General features: G+C 43.2%; 1 protein-coding gene across 1 annotated transcript in view; it reads right to left on the bottom strand.

The window, feature by feature from the left end:
* BCL7C (BAF chromatin remodeling complex subunit BCL7C) overlaps window positions 1-20634 on the bottom strand; it is a 289889-nt gene that overhangs the window by 197519 nt on the left and 71736 nt on the right. The window lies entirely within an intron of this gene.

The raw sequence follows: 20634 nt of genomic DNA, 5'->3' as shown, positions 1-20634 counted from the left end.
CTATGGGATTTAACCCTTTGCCTCCCACAGCCTGGGAAAAATAAGAGGACGGGGAGCAGGGAGGTGGTTGAGACGATGACCCGTTTTCCGTCTCCAGTGGGAGCAGATTCTCCGGGAAACCCAGTGCCAGTGAGGGTCTCTGGACTTCTGGCCACTCTGCATCTTGCAGGGGCTCTGCCAGCCGCTCCCGGGAAGCAGATTGGTGGCCGCAGGTCCCCTGGAGCCTGCCTTTGTTGGAACTGAGACCCAGAGATGCACCCCTTCCATGCCTGGGTTGTGGGGTGGGAGCAGGGGCTGGCAGGGCGGATTTGAGAGGGAACATCCTACAAACTAAAAATGACTTAAATGAAATAGTAAGTCATAGCAACAGGAGTTTGGGCTGAGGGGACAGGCGCATTCAGGAGGAATCTGTGGCAGCCCATGCTCTTGGCCCCAGCCTCACTGGGAAGTGTGTGCTGGCCCCTCTTCTGCCATTTGCCACCCTCAGAGGAGGAAACTGAGGCCCATTTGCTACCCTCAGAGGAGAAAACTTGCCGCAAGAGGGAAGTCAGTGGGAGTTCCCTGACCAAGGAGTGCGAGAGGCTTTCCCAGTAGCTCAGGGGGCACTCAGCTCATAGCAAAAGAAACCTTTAAAAACCTGGGGACACTGGTGGCCTCCCAAGGCCCAGGGTATCTGGGGTCCCGATTTTTATATCCTTTCTCTCATTTTCTCGCCACAATCCATGGAAATAGGATAGCATATTATCCCCATTTTATAGTAGAGGAAACCAGCATGTAAGAAATGAGGTAAGGTGCTTTAAGGCCATGTCATTATTTCAATTTAACACATCTGTATATTGAATCCTATTATTCCTGGGAACTGTGAGGAACATAGAGATGGGAAGATCTCATAGTTGAACAAGAATCAGGCTTTCTACCCTCAAGAATTTTAATTGTGTGTATTATAGACATAAGGGATTTATGGGAGAGCGTGACCAGGGCTACCTGTCCAGAGATGTGAGGGACCCAGTGGTACAAATGCATGTCAGGCATCGCTAAAGAGGATGCCGCTCCTCTGGGCCTACATCTGGGATTCAGAGAGTGTGGCCACCAGCAGAAGGCGGCCCGGCTGGGTCAGGCTCTGCTCATGTCCCAGTGCTGTCCCCCTTACCCTCCTCCTCATCTGGGCATTTCTCCCTCTTATCCTGGCTTCCATCACCTTTGACACCTCACTCTCAATTCAGGGCCTTTGCCCCGCCTGGTCCCCCTTACCCTCCTCTGTTTCTCACAGCATTCGTCACCCCTGACAGAATATCCAGGTGTTTATCACTTGTCTCTGCCCATCCCCCCAGCGCACTCACATTAATGTTGTCTCTGCCAGGGCAGGGCCTTGGCCTCCTGTACTCGCTGCTGTCTCCTAGAACAGCACCTAAGACAGGGACTGGAGTGACTGGCATGTAGTTTGTAGGTGCTCAATGCATGGAATGAAGTCATGCATTGTCTTCACGTGTTGTCCCATCTGTCACCAGAGCAATCCCCAGGCAAACTTGCACAGAGTCTCCACCTATGGGTTCTGCTGCACAATCCCATTCCTTCACCAACATCCCCACTCTCTCGCCCCTCACCCTGAGAGACAGGTGAGCAGCAGGACAACTTGGGGTCAGGGAGACTTGGAGGCAGTCCAGCCCTCACTAGTCTCCCTGGCCTTTCAAGGGCTGTAAAAGCCTGACCTGGCCATGGCACAGGGTGACTTTAGGAAATCTGTGCCTTGGAGGCTCACAGAAGAGTTTGATTTGGCCTACAGAGTTTTATTTTGTTTTAAACAGAATTAATCGCCACATTTAAAAATCAGTGCATTTCATGTAAAAAGCCACATTTCCAGATTGTTTGGAAAATCTGAAGATGTGGCAACATGACCCACACTTTCACATGGCAACTGGTGGGGCTGTAGCTTCTGCAGAGGGCACTGGCTTTCCAATTTATCAGTCTCTATCGCTCTTATTGTGCCCCGGGGTAAGGCCGAGAGGTGGTCTCAGTATATGAATGGTCTTTCACTGTTGGTGCTCCAACACCTGTTTAACTACAGGTATTGACTCTGCACTCCTTGGTCTGTGTCCCCTAGGTACAGAGTAGTAAATGAGAATGATGTCTTCTGACATAGTTACACTATGTAGCAGGCACTGTTCCAAGGCTTTACATGTACAGTCATGCGACGCCAAACAATGTTTAAGTCAAGGGTAGACTGCATGTATGATGGTGGTCCCTTAACATTATAATGGAGCTGAAAAATTCTGGTTGCCATGAAAATGTCATAGTGCAATGCATTACTAATATGTTTGTGGTGATGCTGGTATAAACAAAGCCTGCCAGTTATATAAAAGTATAGTGCCTACAATTATGTCCAGTGCATAACATTTAATAATGATAATAAAAGACTATATTGTAAGTCTATGTATTTACTATACTATACTTTTATCATGATTTTAGGTTGTACTCTTTCTTCTTATAAAAACAAGTTTGCTATAAAACAGTACGCTGTGTTAGGCTGGCAGCAGCTTTATACATATGTCTCCTGATGGCATCATTTTTTCTTGTGCCTGATTTAATCGTGTTTTATACCATAACTTGCTCTACAGGCTTGTAGCCCAGGAGCAGTAGGTTCCACCACGCAGCCGTGGTGTGCAGAAGGCTATGCCACGTAGGCGTGTGTAAGTGCGCTCTATGATGTTCCCACAATGGTCGAACAATGCCTTTCTCAGAGTGTATCCCTGGCTGTTAAGTTGCAAATGACTGTAGTAATTCCTGGAAACTTCACAACTTGTGACACCAATTCTATCACTATAATCCTGAGAATAAAGTAAGTTACCCATTTGAAACAGCTTCCCAGTGACAGAGCTGGATTCAAACCCAGGCATGCTGACTCCAGAGCTTCCAAGGTTCCTAGCCACAATTCTCTGATTGGTTGGTGTGTGCCTGGGATTACAGGGTAAGCCCCTCAGCCCCAATATTCTCTCCCTCATCTTGCTCCTGGAGCTGGATAGAGGAGTCTGGAAAGACAGGGCACTCCCATTTGGGCCAGGTACTCTCCAGGAACAGTTTGTGTGTCCTGCTCTGAGGAGGCAAAGGGCACTAGACTATAGGCAGTGGTGTGCTGTTCGTCTTGTTGCCTACAGTCGGCTGGCACAGCAGTCATGAAGGAGACTCTCCTGGCGGGGGAACCCCTGGAAGGATGAGGATGACCCCTCCCCACCACCACCATGTATTTCATGTAAAGCCCACCACTGTGCTCTTCTTGGTCACATCTCACCAGCCTCCCATATGGCCCCCTTCATAGGGGCCCTGGTGTGCGGAGGCCCAGGCTGCTGTAGGAGCAGTGAGGTCCTGCAGGTGCACCCTGGTTCGAACTCTGCTTCATCCTTACCACCACTGTGATCTTGGGCAGCTCACTTTGCCTCCTGGAGATTTGGCTTCCTCTTTTGAAAGAGGATAAGCCTTGACTTCCAGCCAAGATGGAGGCGTAGGTAGATGCACTTTGCTTCCTCGCACAACCAAAAGGACAACTAATTTAAAAACAAAAAACAGCCATTGGCTGGTGTGGCTCAGTGGATTGAGTGCCAGCCTGCAAACCAAAATATTGCCAGTTTGATCCCCAGTCAGGACACATGCCTGGGTTGTAGGCTGGGCCCCCAGTTGGGGGCATGTGTGTCTCTCTGACTCTTTCTCCCTTCTTTCCCCTCCCTCTAAAAATAAATAAATAAATAAAATCTTTAAGAAAAAGAAAACCCAGATCTTCCAGAAAATCAAACTGTATGAAAGTCTGACAACCAAGGAGTTAAAAAAGAAACACTCATCCAGACTTGTGCACTGAGACAAAGAAATATGGCCCAAATGAAAGAACAGATCAAAACTCCAGAAAAGGAACTAAGCTACACAGAGATAGCCAGCCTATCAGATGCAGAGTTCAAAACTCTGATAATCAGGATGCTCACAGAAATAATTGAGTACAGTTGCAAAATAAAGGAAGAAGTGACAGCTATACAAAGTGAAATGAAGCAAAATATGCAGGGAACCAACAGTGAAGGGAAGGAAACTGGGACTCAAATCAACGATTTGAAACAAAAGGAAGAAATAAACATTCAACCAGAAGAGAATGAAGAAACAAGAATTCAAAAAAATGAGGAGAGGATTAAGAACCTCTGGGACAACTTTAAATGTTCCAACATCCGAATCATGGCAGGTGAAAGAAGGAGAAGAGAAAGAGCAAAAAATTGAAAACTTATTTGAAAAAATAATGAAGGAGAATTTCCCCAACCTGGTGAAGGAAATAGACTTCTAGGAAGTCCAGGAAGCCCAGAGAGTCCCAAAGAAGTTGGGCCCAAGGAGGAACACACCAAGATACATCATAATTAAATTACCCAAGAGTAAAGATAAGGAGAGAATCTTAAAAGCAGCAAGAGAAATGGAGAGTGTTGCCTGCAAAGGAGTTCCCATAAGGCTATCAGCTGCCTTCTCAAAAGAAACATTATAGGCAAGAAGGGTCTGAAAAGAAGCATTCAAAGTCATGAAAGACAAGGACTTAGATTACTCTAGCCAACAAAGCTATCATTTAGAATGGAAGAGCAGGTCAAGTGCTTCCCAGACGAGGTAAAGTTAAAGGAGTTCATCATCATCAAGCCCTTATTATATGAAATGTTAACGGGACTTACCTAAGAAAAAGAAGATCAAAACTGTGAACAGTAAAATGACAACAAACTCACAACTATTGACAACTGAACCTAAAAAAACAAAAACAAAAACAAAAACAAACAACAAACAACTAGAACAGGAACAGAATCACAGAAATGGAGATCACATGGAGGGTTATCAGTGGGGAGGGGAAGTGGGGAGAATGGGGGGAAAGGTACAGGGAATAAGAAGCATAATTGGTAGGTACAAAATAGACAGGGGGAGATTAAGACTAATACAGGAAATGGAGAAGCCAAAGAACTTGTATGTATGGCCCATGGACATGAACTAAGTGGGTGGGAATGCTGGAGGGAAGGAGGGAATGGGGATACTGGGTGCAGGGGGATAAAGGGGTGAAAAAATGGGACAACTGTAATAGCATAATCAATAAAATATAATTTAAAAAAAAGAGAAAGAGCATAAGGCTTAGTTCCCAAGGAACAGGGTGGTTCAATGACATGACAAAAGAATTATGAGCTGATCAACTCTAGCTGGGTCGGCCTCTTCTTTGTCAGAGCACACAGCCATTGGCCTAGTAAGCAGGAGAGCCAGGAATCTGGAAACTGTCCCAAGTAAACTGGGAGGACTTGGGGCCACGACCAGATGCTCTGATCCTCTACTGTGCAAATGGGGACGCTTTCGGGGCAGGGTGCAAAGGCCAAGATAACAAACTCACAACTATCAAGAGGTGAATCTGATGAGCCATCTCACCAGATCAGCTTATCTAATGACAGGCAGGGGAGGCTGTCAGATGCTGCCACTAGGAAATGATGGAGCCTTCTTTCTTGGAGATGCCCATGCCCACAAGGTATATTGGGGGGCTTCTTTTCAGGAATATGGTCCTCAAAGGTCGGACAAGAGCTAGATCCGAGGACCTGGGTATTCCCTTCTGCCTCTGGACAGTGGGATTCCAGGATCAGTCACTCCTCTGCTCAAAATCCTAGAGTGGCTCCCCAAGGCTTCTCAGATTGAGTCTTACCTCTTTGGTGTCTCCGAACTACCATGTTCTCTAAGGTTCAGAACCAAGTCCTTCCTTTGCATTCTCTCCCTCAGAAATCTCATGCTCAATGTTGCCCTGGCTAGTGTGGCTCAGTGGACTGACCACTGAGTGCTGACCCTTGGACTGAAAGACTGCCAGTTCAGTTCTCAGATAGGGCACATGCCTGGGTTTCGGGCCAGGTCCCCAGTTGGGGGCATGTGAAAGTCAACTGATCAATTCACGTCCTCGTACATCGATGTTTCTCTCCCTCTCTCTCTTTCCTATCCCCTCTCTCTAAAAATAAATAGTAAAATCTTTTAAAAAAAGAAACTCCTGCTCGATGTGGTCAATTCTAAAATCTTTTGTTGTAAGCTGCCCACTTCTCCGTGCGACCTCATTCTTTCTCTTCATTTGTTTAACACAACTGTCCATTTGAAGTCATGCCAGATTCACCAGCTTCATTTCCCTACACAATACCTAGTCACCCAGCTCCCCAAGGTTTGGGGGAGGGTGTCCTCCTCTACAACCCCTTAGCCAGTAGATCCTCAGACCTATTGTGACCCTGCTGACTCTGCCGACCTCTTTTGTCCCCTTGCCCCAGGCCACTGTGTCCCCCTGGTTCTTATTCCTGAGTTACTGCAGTGACTTTCCTGAGTCCAGCCCCTGCCACTTCTTCCCACCCACCTGGTGCCCCATTCCTGAGAGCACCGCTGTCAGACTGCCCCCCTGGTCCTCACTATCAGTAGAGAGGGTTTTAATTTTTTTCTTAATATTTGGAAATTACAAAGTTTTTATATTTATAAAATAACATAATTTTTATATTTTAAAGTAACTGATTAAGCTATAGAAACCATGCACAACTGGGTAAGTATAATAAATGTATATATTAAGTGTATATTTATTAAATATAAATAAAATAAAAGTATACTATTGTAACCACATATTTGCATCATGGTGTGATCTGAAATAACTTTAAGTCACTAAGCTTTCTAGGCTTTGGTTTCTTTATCTGCAAAACGGCAGGGTCTGATCAAATGTTCTCACCCCCATTAGGGTCTGACACTGTATGAATAACTTATATATATTTGATTATTTGGGGGAGGATACATAAATCCTTCTGGGGAGTGAGACTGAGGATCTGAAGGGACAGAGAGACTTAACTTTGCAAACTTTTGTTCTGTTTGATGATTTCCAGTTAAATGAGAAAACAATGAGATAGCTATTTAGTTATAAAGTTAGCAAGGATATTATAAGATTAAAACAACATTTGATTTTCTTTTCAGGTTTGTACTGATCTGAGTCATTTTAAGTCAAATTCAACTGATTTCTTACCAAAGGTGAAATAGGGACTAACCTTCTGAAGGAGTCCCCATCATCTCTAGGAACAAATGCTCTACTGTCGTTTAAGCATGGAAGAAGACTGAGGATAGATGGAGGAAAATGTTATGTTGTCATCCACATTAAAATACTTTTAAAAATTAGTAATCTCTTAAAACATTTGAAATCTGATTCCACCATTGGCATATCCCAAGGAACCTAGAACTGTGTTTGTCCAACAGAGAAGTCCAAACTCTTATAGGGCCTGCTGCATCTGAAACCAGCCTTTCTGCCTCTCTACACAGTGCTCTCCTAGGTAATCCCCACTCGCACGCAGCACCAAGGGCTCCATCCCAGCCCTTCCCCAACACGGTAGAGACTGTCCTGCTTTTGGGGCTTTCACCAAGCTGTGGCTCCGTCCATCTCCTCTAGGACACTTCCCCTTCTCCTTTCTACTTAGGCAAGTCTTGTCTGTCTTCAGGGTCCGGTTCATACTCCAGTCTATGAGAGTTTAGGCCCTGATATTAACTCGTATTGGTTAAGCATTTTACAATTTATACTTTCATGCACATGAAGGCATTTGTTTCTCCTGACACCTCCGAGAGGCAAGAATTATCATATTTTTTTACCCATAAAGAAACAGACTTCAGACAGGTCAGGTACCATGTTCCTTGTCACAGAACAACTGTGAGGTCTTGGGATCTAGGGGTCTTTGGTTTTCTGACTCCAGGTCTAGGGCTTCCCTTCCTCAAAATCTAGCTAAATCCTGCCTGGTTCCTTCTCAGACTACAGTGTCTCCTGGGTGACTGCCTGGGTCATTGTCTCACTGCAGGGATTCCTAAGTTTTACTCATCTTTGCCATCCCTGGTACCCTCTGTACTGTTATTTGATATTTTTCTTCAATTTGACTCATTTTTCTTAACTGAAGGAAACATAGCTGAGAAAAAACTCAGTGTCAATAAATAGAAAACTGCTTGTTATAAATTGTAAATATAAAAAATAAATACGATGGTAAGTTACCTCAAAATTGTTCAGAGACCTAAATTTAGTACCTAAAACTATAAAAACTTTTAGAAGAAAACATAGGGGTAAATCTTCATGACGTTGGATTTGGCAATGGTTTCTTAAATATGATACCAAAAGTACAAGCAACAGAAGAAAAATACAGGTAAATTGGACTTAATCAAAATTAAAAAAATTTGTACATCAAAGGAAACTATCAAGAAAGTAAAGACAACCCACAGAATGGGAGAAAACATTAGTAAACCATATATCTTATAAGAGACTTGCATTCAGAGTATATAAAGAACTGCTACAGTCCTGGCCGGTGTGGTGCAGTTGTTAGGAGCATTGTCCCTTGGGCCGAAAGATCGTGGGTTCGATTCCCAGTCAGGGCAGGTGCCTGGGTTGTGGGTTTGGTTACCAGTCAGGGTGCGTGTGAGAAGCAGCCTATCAATGTTTCTCTCTCACATGGATGTTTCTCTCCCTCTCTCTCTCCCCTTTCCCCTCTAATTAATCAATCAATCAATTACTTTCCCCCACCCCCAAACCCATCATTTAAAAATAAAAAAAGGACTGTTACAATTCAACAGTAAAGACAAATAAGTCACTTAAAAGTGGGCAAAGAACTGGAATATACACTTCTCCAAGGAAGATATACAAATGGCCAAAAAGCACCTGAAAAGATGTTCATCATTATTAGTCATTAGGGAAATGCAAATTAAAACCACAATGAGATGCCATTTCACACCCACTAGGATGCTTAAATAATAATTAAACATTTTTATTTATTAATTTTTTTAGAGAGAGAGACAGAGAAACATCAAATTGTTGTTCCACCTATTTATGCATTCATTGGTTGATTCTTGTATGTGTCCTGACCAGGGATCAAACCCACAACCTTGGTGTATCAGGACGATGCTCTAATCAAATGAGCTACCCAGCCAGGGCCTATAATAATAATTCTTTTAAACCTAAAAATAACCAATGTTGGTTAGGATGTGTAGAAATTAGGACATTTTACATTGCTGGTGGGAATATAAAATGGAATTGCCGCTGTGGAAAACAATTTAGCAATTCCTCAAAAGTTAAAAATAGAATTACCATAAACCCAGCAATTCCAGGTATATAACCGAGAGAAATAAAAACAAATGTTCACACTAAAACCTGTACACAAATGCTCATGGTAGCACTATTCTTAATAGCCAAAAAGTGGAGACAACCCAAAAGTCCATCAATTTATGAATGCAGTTTGTGTCCATACAATTCATCCATAAAAAGGAATAAAGCACTGATACATGCTAAAACATGGATGAGCCTTGAAAACATACTAAGTGAAAGAAACAAGATACAAAAAGCTGCATATTTTATGATTCTGTTTATATGAAGTATCCAGAATAGACGAATCTATAAAGACAGAGAGCAGATAAATGGTGGCTAGGGGCTAGGGGGAGGGAGGGTTAGGGAGTGACTGCTGAGGGGCACAAGATTTCCTTTCGTGTGATGAAATATTTTGGAACTAGATAGTGGTGATGGTTTGCACATCATTGTAATTGTACTAGATGTCACTGAATTGTATACTTTAAAAATGTTGAGCCCTGTCTGGTGTGGCTCAGTGGATTGAGTGCCAGCCTGTGAACTGAAAGGCCACCAGTTCAATTCCCAGTCAGGGCACATGCCTGGGTTGTGAGCCAGGTCCCTGGTTGGGGGTGTGCAAAAGACAACTGTCCAATGTTTCTCTTGTGCATTGACATTTCTCTCCCTCTCTTTGTCCCTCCCTTCACCTTTCTCTAAAAATAAATAAATATTTTTAAAATGTTGAAATTATGAATGTTATGTGAATATTACCATTAAAAACTACAATTGATATTAAATCACCCAATGAATGCATAAATAAGTGGAACAAGCCAATGTTTCTCTCTCTCCCTCTCTCTCTCTTTCTCTTTCTAAAATCAATAAATGAATTTTTTTTTTTTTTTTTAAAGCGAGGCTCTGGGTCTAAGGGGCTTGTCCTGTGTGTATGTGTGAGAAGGAGAGAGAGTGACAGAGATAGAAAGGTGGGAGGTGTTCAAGGCTTAGCACCAACCCGAAACTTTCTCCTGGGTAGAATCAATTGGCCTGAAAGGAGAACCAGAAACACTCCTCATGGGGCTCTGTCAGCACGCTGGCAGAGACCACCTAAGATCACCTGGGCACGACCTGTGCCTTATGTGCGCGCTGTGTGAGCACTAGTATAGTTCACATCCTGCACAAAGGTGCTGGCTATGGGGACAGATATGGCTGCATTTCAACCGAGGCTTAATCCTTAGGCCAAAAGCTGTGATGCAGGGGTTGCTTCTGCCCAGAGGAGGGGGTCTTCCCGTATTTGCCTGCCCTGAGGGGCACCTTTCTGAGCCCTTCTCTATATTTTGGGAAACCTGGTATAGAGAAGGCTATGACCTTGAAAACAAATAAGACTTTGTCACAGTTCTTGTTTCCACCACATTCTGGCTATGAGACCTTGTTCTAATTACTAGACCTTCTCTAAGTTTCCATTTGCTCATCTGGAAAACGGGGAAAACATTTTAGAAGAGTGTAAAGATTAAAAGAAGTATGTGCACACACTGACCATCAGTTTTGATTGCTTCTTCCCCTGCTTTTCCCATTATTTAACTTCAGCTTTCTTTTTGGCCTAAATACATCTGGGTTTTTTTTTTTCCTTTTTTCTTTTTTTGTACTAGAAAAGTAATATAACCATACAAAAGAAAATATGATAAAAAATTAACTCCTTTTTCACCTGCCCCTAGTTCAACAATTTTTGCATTTTGTTGTATTTCCTTTGTATATTTTTTCTAAACTTTTATAATTTTTAAAAATTGGATTTATAGACAGAGAGGGAGAGAAACATCGATTTGTTGCTTATGCATTCATTGGTTGTTTCTCTAAGCTTTTGAAAAAGCATAGTTGTAAGTTTTTGCTCCTTCATTGTCTTCACGGGCATAATTTTAATGGCTGTATACACAATTTCCACATATACCATATTTTGCTGAGTCATTTCCCTGTTGTTAAATATTTAACAGCCACCATATTTTGCTCTTATACATAAAACTTTGATGAAAATCTCTGAGGATCCAATGAGGTCTGTCCAGAAAAAGTCCAGCCATTGTTAATATAACAAGAACAGTTTGCATGACTTCCATGTAACCTGGCAGCCAAGGAAAGTGGACTGGAATGCGCAGAACAATGATGACTTCACTGTACTAGTCAGTGGGGGTGGTAGATGCCATTGAGCGAGCATGTGTACTGGGTAGACATCACATTCCAAATGACAGAGAGTAGAGCAATGAATCTGCATCAGATTTTGCATTAAGCTTTAACATTCTTTCTGCAGAAACTATCTGAATGATTCAGAAGGCTCTAGCTACGAGCAACTGGTGATTGGCAGCTTCATCATGACAGTGCACCGGCTCTTGTATCACATCTTGTGCAGAGTTTGTGTGTGTGTGTGAGAAACAGCAAATCACCCATGTGACTCAGCCCCCTACAATCCAGATTTGGTGTCCTACAACTTCTGGATTTTCTCAAAACTAAGATCATCTCTGAAAGGGAAGAGAGTGCAGACCATCAAAGAGACTCAGGAAAATATGACAGGGTAGCTGATGGCAATTGGGAGAGTGTGCAAGGTCCCCAAGTGTTTACTTTGAAGGAGGCTGAGGCATCATTGTTCTATGTACAATGTTTCTTGCATCTTGTATCTTCTTCGATAAATGTCTCTTTTTCATATTACACGGCTGAATATCTTCTGGAAAGACCTCATATATGTCTCCCAAATTTGATCGATTTCTTTTTTATTTTTAAAAAATTTATTATTATTATTATTATTATTATTATTATTATTATTATATTTTTTAGAGAGGGGGAAAAGGGAGAGAAAGAGAGGGAGAAAAACATCGATGTGCGAGCGAAACATTGATCAGCTGCCTCTTGTATGAGCCCTGACTGGGGACCAAACCTGAAGTCCAGGCATGTGTCCTAACCAGGAATCAAACCAGTGACGTTTTGCTTTGTGAGATGAGACACCCAACCAACTAAGCCACACTGGTCAGGGCTTGATTGTTTTCTTAGAATACAGTCCCAGAAATAGGAATATTGGGTCAAATCTGTGAGCATTTCTCGGGCTTTGGTGGTGCATAATCTTGTAATTACTTGTGACTCTAAATGCAGGTATGCAACTGATAACTGTTCATCTTATCTAAAGGATGAGAGTAGAGATTTTAGTACATGTCTTGCTGAAATCCATCTAAACTCGATCTAGGTTCCTTGGTCTATGAACATCGTAACCTTATAACTGTAGAAAATATTTCCTACTTGGGGTGGTGAACACACAATACAATATACAGATGATGTATTAGAGAATTGTACACCTGAAACCTATATAATTTATTAACCAATGTCACCCCCAATAAATTCAATTAAAAATAAATACATAAAAAATAAAGAACCAAAAAATAAAAATAAAGTATTTCCCACTACACATGGCGGATGTGAGAATTAAACATATCAATGCAAAATAGCTTAGACAAGGGTCTAGCATGAGCAAGCACTCAGTCACTGTCGAATCCTGTTCTTATTTACACTGTGTAAAGGACACAAGCATCGTCTGGTACCATGGCTCTTTGTGGACTCCTAGTGATCAACACTTTCTTTACTGGGGACTTAGGGGTTAAGTTTTATAAGGTTGTTATCACTTGACTAACGGCTTCTGACTGCAAAGAGATTCTTGTACTGTTTTGTAGGTTTGTTTGTTTTCAAATACAGATTCATAAGGAGAACTATTCAAAGATGTGGAGTCTTTCTTCAATATATATGGCCTCAGATATCAAAAAGACACCTGCAGGTGGGTAACAGAAAGGAGACGAGGGAGTTTGGCAGTTGTGTTTGTTTATTTCTTTATTTGTACCTTGCTTGGTTTCAAAAAGGGCTTGAGGCATTTATAGGGCCACATATTCTACAACAGGTGCTTGGCATCTAGTAAGACTCACAGCCACTGACTGTTGGCTATTATTACTGATAGTAGCTGAGGGAGTAAAGTATCATTAACAAGATAAAAAAAATATACTGGTAAAAGGAAAATAGGAGGAAAGTGATAACATGAATCCAGGGCTGGTACACAAAACATATGATACAAAGCTCTGCTTATACAATTGCTGAGAGTGGGTTACAGATTTGTTGAAATTTCTAGAGGCCCAAGCAAATATTTGTTACATAATTCATGTAAGGCTTGGGAGAAAGTTTTCCTGTAAGTCCCCTTCAGTTTGTATTATTAATATCTTTCCCCACTTTTCTTTTCTTTTCTCCCCCCCCCCCCGAAAACTGGAATGTCCCTTGTCTATCTCCAGTCTTCTGTGTTTCTTCTTCAAAGAGTCAGGTGGCTTGGAGAGCTAATTGGCAAATTTTCTTATTTTATGTGTCCATGTCAGATCAGGAGATGTGAACTAATTCAAAGAAGCACAATGCTTTCTTAAAATTATACACCTCCACTCTGGCTGTTGTGGCTCTGTGGATTGAGCATTGACCTGCAAACCAAGGGGTCACTGGTTTGATTCCCAGTCAGGGCACATGCCTGGGTTGTGGGCCAGGTCCCCAGTGCGGGGTACACGGGAGGCAACCACACATTGATGCTTCTCTCCCTCTTTTTCTCCCTCCCTTCCTCTCTGAAAATAAATAAAAACTCTTTAAAAATTACACACTTCCAATGTTAGATTTCAATTTCATCCTACCAGTGTTTGTTACAAAACAAATCTCATAATGTAAATAAAAACAACCATGAAATATTTTTAATCTAAGGTTATCGAATATAAAGAGTTGGATATATACTACATGGAGAAATAGGCACTCTCAAACATGATTAGTAAGAGTATATACATCTGCACTGCCTCTTTGGAGGAAGGAAAATTTGGCTACACTGGTCAGAATTCAAAATGCCCACATCCTTTGACTCAGCAAGTCCGCTTCTAGATCCTACAGGCACGGTGGCACAGGCACTCAAAGACATGTGCACGGTGATTGCATTGGCAGCAAAAGCCTGAAAATAACCTACATGTCCACCAGTAGGGGAGTTCAGTAAATAAAGTATGGCATAGTGCCCTGGCCAGCGGCTCAGCTGGTTGGTGCATTGTGCCGTACACCAAGAGAGTTGCGGGTTGGACCGTGGGTTGGGGTGCACGCAGGAAGGGAGGGTCAACCAATCGATGTTACTCTCTCTCTCTCAAATCAGTGAACATGTCCTCGGGTGAGGATTGAAAAGAAAAAAAAATCACGCCATTGTCATATGATGGAATACTCAACAGCTGTGAAAATAAACAAAGCAGATATGTACAACCTGACATGAAACATTCTCTAAAATATGTTGTTACAAGAAAAAAAGCAAAAGGGAAAGCAAGTAACTAGAGTGTGCTATCATCTCGTGTTTTTCTAAAAGGTGATGCACATGCATAGATTATTTCTAGAAAGCTCCACAAGAAATTGGCAACAGTGTTCACCTCAGGAGGTGATGATAGGGGCTGCTTGCTTTTCACTTTTCTCTGTTTATACCATTTGAATTTTTTTCAAAATATAAAAAGAAGTGAAAAAGAAAAATGTAAAACGAATCTTATTAGAAAACACCTACCCTATGTTGTACAGGCATTATTTCCATGCTGGAGAAAGAGTGTGTGGTCTTCGAACTGGGGTGGCACCACACTCTTCTTCCTGCTCTTGGGTACGTTACAAGAGACTCAGTGACTCTTTCTGACCCAACAGTCCTGACTAAATCACTAACTGGTGGAGTGATCCTGGGAAAGCCTGCCTTTCTTGGTCTTGTGCAGAAACGACAAGATGGACAACGTCCTGCTCTCTCAGAACTTAAATCAGGTAGAGGGAGCAGTGTGGCCAAGGGCATGGAGATGAGAAAGTCCATGCCCACCAACTCCAGTTCCTCATCTCTGATTGCCCCTTCTTTTTCTCATGCTCCCATGCCCACACTCTCCTGGACTGCTCTGCCTGGTCATGTTCTAAACTAAAGATCTTTAGTACTAAATGCTGGAGCGATGTGGAAACTGCCCAGAGGAACCCTGAGGATGGAATCAGTAAGAAATGGCCGGCCAGACTGGCCTCCGAGGTTTCCACAGGTTGTGTGAAAGGTTGGGCTGGATGGTAATAGTTTTTGCACATGAAAATGTAGCTTTATTTTATCCTTAAAACATATACTCGGTGCCTTTGTCTCTTTGTATGTCTGCAACTAGCTCACAAGATCCTTTTCTTTAAGCAAGGATGGTGTTCATTCTGGGGCAGCATTATTCATTGTTGATTTTTATTCTTTTGTAGGAATTAGGTGAATTTGCACAGCCTCCTCAGCTCTGGACTAATCAGACAGCCATGCCTGTGACATCATCATGGGTTTTGAAGCTTTAGTTATGAATTCTCAGAAAAATGTCCAAAATCAGAGATGTGTTGTGGAGGAGAGGAAAAGGCATGCACCCTGGAATAAGAGGGCCTTTGTGTTCTAATCAGACACTGACATGCTCTCAGTTATTAACCTGTTTCTTCATAAAATGGGGATAACAATACTCTCTTCACAGAACTGCCCTAAGGAAATAGAGATAAGGTATGTAAGGAACCTAGCACAATGAAGGCCCTCAATAATAACAGTGCTTACTATCGTTTCTATCAAGTTCCTTGTTTTCATATCACAATACTGACCCTCTACCAGCAGTCCTTTTTAAAAAGGTAACAGTAAAAATAATAACTAGCATTTACTAAGCACTTATTATGGGGCACTATTCTAAGTGCTTTACATGTATTGATTCATTGAGTACAGCAAGCCTTTGAGGCTGATACGGTTATTTTACAGATAGGAGAGCCGAGGCTCTGAGACGCTAAACAACCTTCGTGAAGTTGCTCAGCATCTCAGCGGAGCTGGGACCGAAACCCAGGCGGTACGTCTCTGCCGAAGAGATACAGGCGCAACACTCACTCATCAAAAAGTCCCTCAGTGTCAACCCAAGACAACTCAGCCCGGCTCAGGGAGAAAAATGAACGAATTCCTCCAGCTATAGATTTACCCAACTGGGTCCGAAGGGGTTATTCCCACTGAGACGCCAGCACCCCCGGCTCCTAGAGAGGCGCTGTTGTGGGCGGGAGGCAAATGCACTTCCGGCGTGTGTGAGGGCTCCGGGAATGTGATCGGCTCGCGGCGCTCTACCCGGCACGGGCCTCCGCGCGAAGGATCCCCGTCCTGTGCAGGGTGCAGGGGGAGGGGCAGGGTCCTCCGTAAAGGCATCCCTACCCTCCTGAGTTCCAGAAAGGGAGGCCTCTGCACTGGGGAGGGGCGGGCCGGCCCGCGCAGACCAGGAGTGTGTCGGGAATGGGGGAGAGGGGCGTCCCTGAACTTGGGGGCTGCAGTGCATGCTGGTCCTCTACCCGCCTGACCGATCAGGGAGGCACGTGGCGGAGGGCGATTCTCCGGGAAGGACCGGCAGTGTGGTCCCTTGCCGAAAGTGATCCTCTGCCGGCCCCTCCCTAAGACCTCGAGCCTTCCAGAGCTCCGGGAAAGAAAGCATTCACTCTTCTTCCTAGTGCTGGCCGGGCCGCCTCTTCCTTATTCCCCACAACCGCCTTGAGGAGTCAGTGGCATCATCTCTATTTTATAGGCTACTTGTTTATAAAATCCAGTTTATAACCGGGCTCATCGAGACGCCCGCAGTCAGGAGCAGAGCCAGGACTGCAACTGTGCAGGTCAGACCTCTTCCGTGTTGGAGTGATGGTTCGACCATCAGGCTAACTCCTCAAAACTCAGCAGGCCTAACAGTGACCTGCCTGGCCTTTCTGGCAAGAGAGGTGGTTCATTCTCAGTCAAGTTGGAACCTCGGTTGTCTTTTCTCTTGCCCTCCTTTTCAAGTCTCTCATCTTCTCCTTACCATGTTTTCAGTCCTCATCTTTTTTGGCCCAACCCATCTTTTCTAGTCTTAACTGCCACCGTCTTTCAACCTCTTTGTCACAAACCTGTGTTATTGCAGAAGCTAGAGTCCTGCCTCCCCCTTTATTTCATATGCCACTCAACTACATCTAGCCACTCCCTTGTTCAATAAACCATATATAGTCTTTAAAACTGTAAGTTCAAGTGACAACTTTTTAGCAAGGCATTTAAGGCCATTTGAAATTTGTTTAGCCTATCTTTTTAACCTGATTTCTCTTGGTTCCCTAAGTAGAGGGTACAGACTAGACTGGTCACTACAATTGAAAATTGTGTCTCAACTGGTCCACAAAGTATCTTCTTAAAATTTGAGTTGATATTTATTTTAAAATTGGGAGGTTTCATTTAAAAAGCCCATGTTTCCAGCTTCTTTTGAAACATCATTGCATTCAGACACTGGTTTAAACTGAGAAGTGGCTGCTCTCTTATGTAGGGCTGTATCCCCCAGCTCACTTTTAGTCTCTCCCACTCCCAGGTAATCCTTGTCCCTAAGCCTGAGGATTAGCTGTTGTGCTTGCACTGATGTTTTTCATAAAATAGAGAAATACGCTTTTGGTATCAGTATCTCTGTCAAAAGTCACAATGGCCCTGGCCAGTGTGGCTCAGTTGGTTGGAGCGTTGACCCTTAAGCTGAAAGTTCACAGATTTCATTCCCGGTTAGGGCACATGCCTAGGTTTTGGGTTAGGTCCCCGGTTGGGGCGTGTACGAGAGGCAACCAATCCATGTTTCTCTCTCACATCAATGTTTCTCTCCCTCTCTCCCCTCCCCTCTCTCTAAAGTCAATAAGAATGTCCCTGGATGAGGTTAAAAAAAAGAAAGGACCCAGTCAGGGCAAGTGCCTGGGTTGCGGGCCAGGTCCCCAGTAGGGGGCATGCGAGAGGCAACCACACATTGATGTTTCTCTCTCCCTTCGCTTCTAAAAATAAGTAAAATCTTTAAACAAACAAACAAACAAACAAAAAAGGAAATTTAAAAAGTGTACAAATGGAAAGTAGACCAAGAGGGATGCATGTGTAAAGACAACAGAGAGTAAACAAACTCCCAGCCTCCTTGACTTACTTGCTTTTTCTTTATGGAGTCCATAGCCATTTGAATTTTCCACTCAGGCCCTATAGCAACCCTTACATATGGCTAGATTAATTGCCTGATGGCCTCAAATTAACCTGAGGACTGTATCTTTGCATAATCTTCACAGAGTAAATTCTGTACAACAAAGTCCATGGCTAGCTCTACTCTGAAATGTTCCCTGACAACCAGCCATCCAGCCAACTCCATCCATCCATCTCATCAGCATTTCTGGAGGTCAGGCACTGGATTAGACGGGTATGACCAAGCCACCACCATCTCTCTTTGGATTTCTGTGCCTGTGTCTGAATCAATCAATGTCTTATACATGGTAGGTGACCAATAAATAATTATCAACTTGGTAAATAGCACAGTCCCATCTTATCCTCCTAGTTAGATTTTAAGATCTTTGAGAGTGGGCCTCCAAATTTGTCATCTTTGCAAACTAGAGCAAACTAGCACAGTGCCTGGCACATAGCTGACATTCGGTAATGTCTGAAAAAATAGGTGCTATAAGGAGGTGCCTCAGACAAGCAATACATGTGGAGTTTCCATGCCGTCCCACAGCTGGAAGCATCATCCACCCCTCCTGTCCCCCAAGCCTTAGCAGTGCAGAGGGAGGGGCAGCCCCAGAGGTCTTACTCGGTCCTAAAAGTGGGGAGCATTTCACAGCCATCTTGACCTGAAGGCTCTGTTCAGGATCCAGCTGTCTCCATGTGACCTTGTGAGCTTAAACCCAACCTGATTCTGATTCTGATTCTGAGTTCCAAGTTCTAGAATAACAGTAGTTCACATGTAGTGAGGCACTCTCAGAGCCAAGCACTGCCAAAGGCTTCATATCCATGGCCACCATCTGGCCTCACCGCTGTCCTGGAGTCAATATGTGTATCGTATCTCCTCTTTGCAGATGAGAAGGCTGAGGTCCAGTGCCTGAGTAGCTTGCCTAAGGCCAATAGTAACAGGCCGAACCAGGAGTTCAAATCTATGTGAAGTGATTCCAGGGCCCCAGTGTTTAGTACTATTTTCCTTCTGGACATCTAAGGCTGAAGAGGGATGTTGGGGAGAACCAGAGACTCTGCTCTCAGCTAATTTGGGTTTAGGTTATGTGCCAAGTAGTAAAACTAAAGCAAATGCCAACCCTCCGTGCCTTTTTGCTCATTTTTTCTTACATCCTTCTTTAACTTTCTACCTAAGGAAATATATATATTCTTCATAACCAATGAATTATAAAAGTCCAAGGAGAAAATGTCAGATTTTTAAAAACCAAACCAACACTAACTTCAAACTCTTGAATAACAAGCCTGTGTTCATAGGAGGAAGTCACAAGAGGAAAAAGTAGCTTCCCAAAGAAAGGGCACAGAGGGAAAGCAGCAGTGAACTAAACACCCACACCACCACAACAGGGGCTTTTATATTTTATCTCGCTGAATCCTTACGTATGAAGGTACCATCCTGCTGTGCAGAAGAAGGAAGTGAAGCTTTAAAATATTATGCAATTTTGCAAAAGTTATATTGAGGACTAGAGCTTGGATCAGAAATCAGCCTTGGCCATCAGGAAGGTGTCTGGCATTCCTCCTCTCTCTGTGTCTCTGTATGGAATGGTCCACTCAAAGAAACTGTTGACTTACGAGTTTTGGGTCCATCTAACCCTAGTCCCTCACAGCCAAGATGTCATTCTGGGCTTCTCTGTCCTTGTATTCCAGATTTTTTCTTTCGATGGGTCCATATGATAAAGAGGGAAAAAAAGTCCTCTTTATCTCCCTTGCCTCCTAGCTATGAATCTGTCAAGTTTACAAAATATTCTTTTAAGACTTTCCCTATTTATTACTAATGTGCTACAAAGTATCTTTCCTTCCTTCTTTCCTTCCTTCCTTCCTTCCCTCCTTCCTTCCTTCCTTCCTTCCTTCCTTCCTTCCTTCCTTCCTTCCTTCCTTCCTTCCTTCTTCCGTACATATGAGTACTTACTGTGGGCTCTTCTAGGCACCAAAGATATGGTTGTAAACAAAACATATAAAAATTAAAACCCCAGCCCTGGCTGGTGTGGCTCAGTGGATTGAGTGCTGGCCTGCAAACCAAATGGTCACTGGTTCGATTCTCAGTCAGGGCACAGGCCTGGGGCACAGGCCAGGTACCCAGTAGGGGGCATGTGAGAGGCAACCACACATTGATGTTTCTTTCCCTCTGTTTCTCCTTCCCTTCCCCTGTCTCTAAAAATAAATAAATAAAATCTTAAAAAAAAAAAAAAAAAAAAGGATAGAGGATTAGTCCACTTTCTTCTCCAGCATCATCTTCTGAGTTGCAGGCAATTAGCCTTTCCGGTATGTGGTATCTGTTGATAGTCTCTATTTTATTTTTACGTGCCCTTCTAAACTTTTCCTGACATTCCTCAAATTTCTGGGTACAGAAAGTGAAGGAAGATGAGAAGATAAAAATGTGAATTGCTTGCAATTTGCATAACATGTTATACATTTATAAAGCCTTTACACATGTTATCAAGGCTGTTTCATAGTTAGGGAGAACAAGAAGGAACCTTAGAGGACATCTAGTCCAGTACCTTCACATTGAGATGAAGAACAA

The sequence above is a fragment of the Pteronotus mesoamericanus genome, unplaced genomic scaffold (genome assembly GCF_021234165.1).
Source record: "Pteronotus mesoamericanus isolate MK-2021 breed Mesoamerican mustached bat unplaced genomic scaffold, CSHL_Meso_final contig_72, whole genome shotgun sequence".
Lineage (NCBI taxonomy): Eukaryota > Metazoa > Chordata > Mammalia > Chiroptera > Mormoopidae > Pteronotus > Pteronotus mesoamericanus.
The sequence above is the reverse complement of the archived record's forward strand: the minus strand, read 5'-3'. Positions and strand labels throughout refer to the sequence as shown.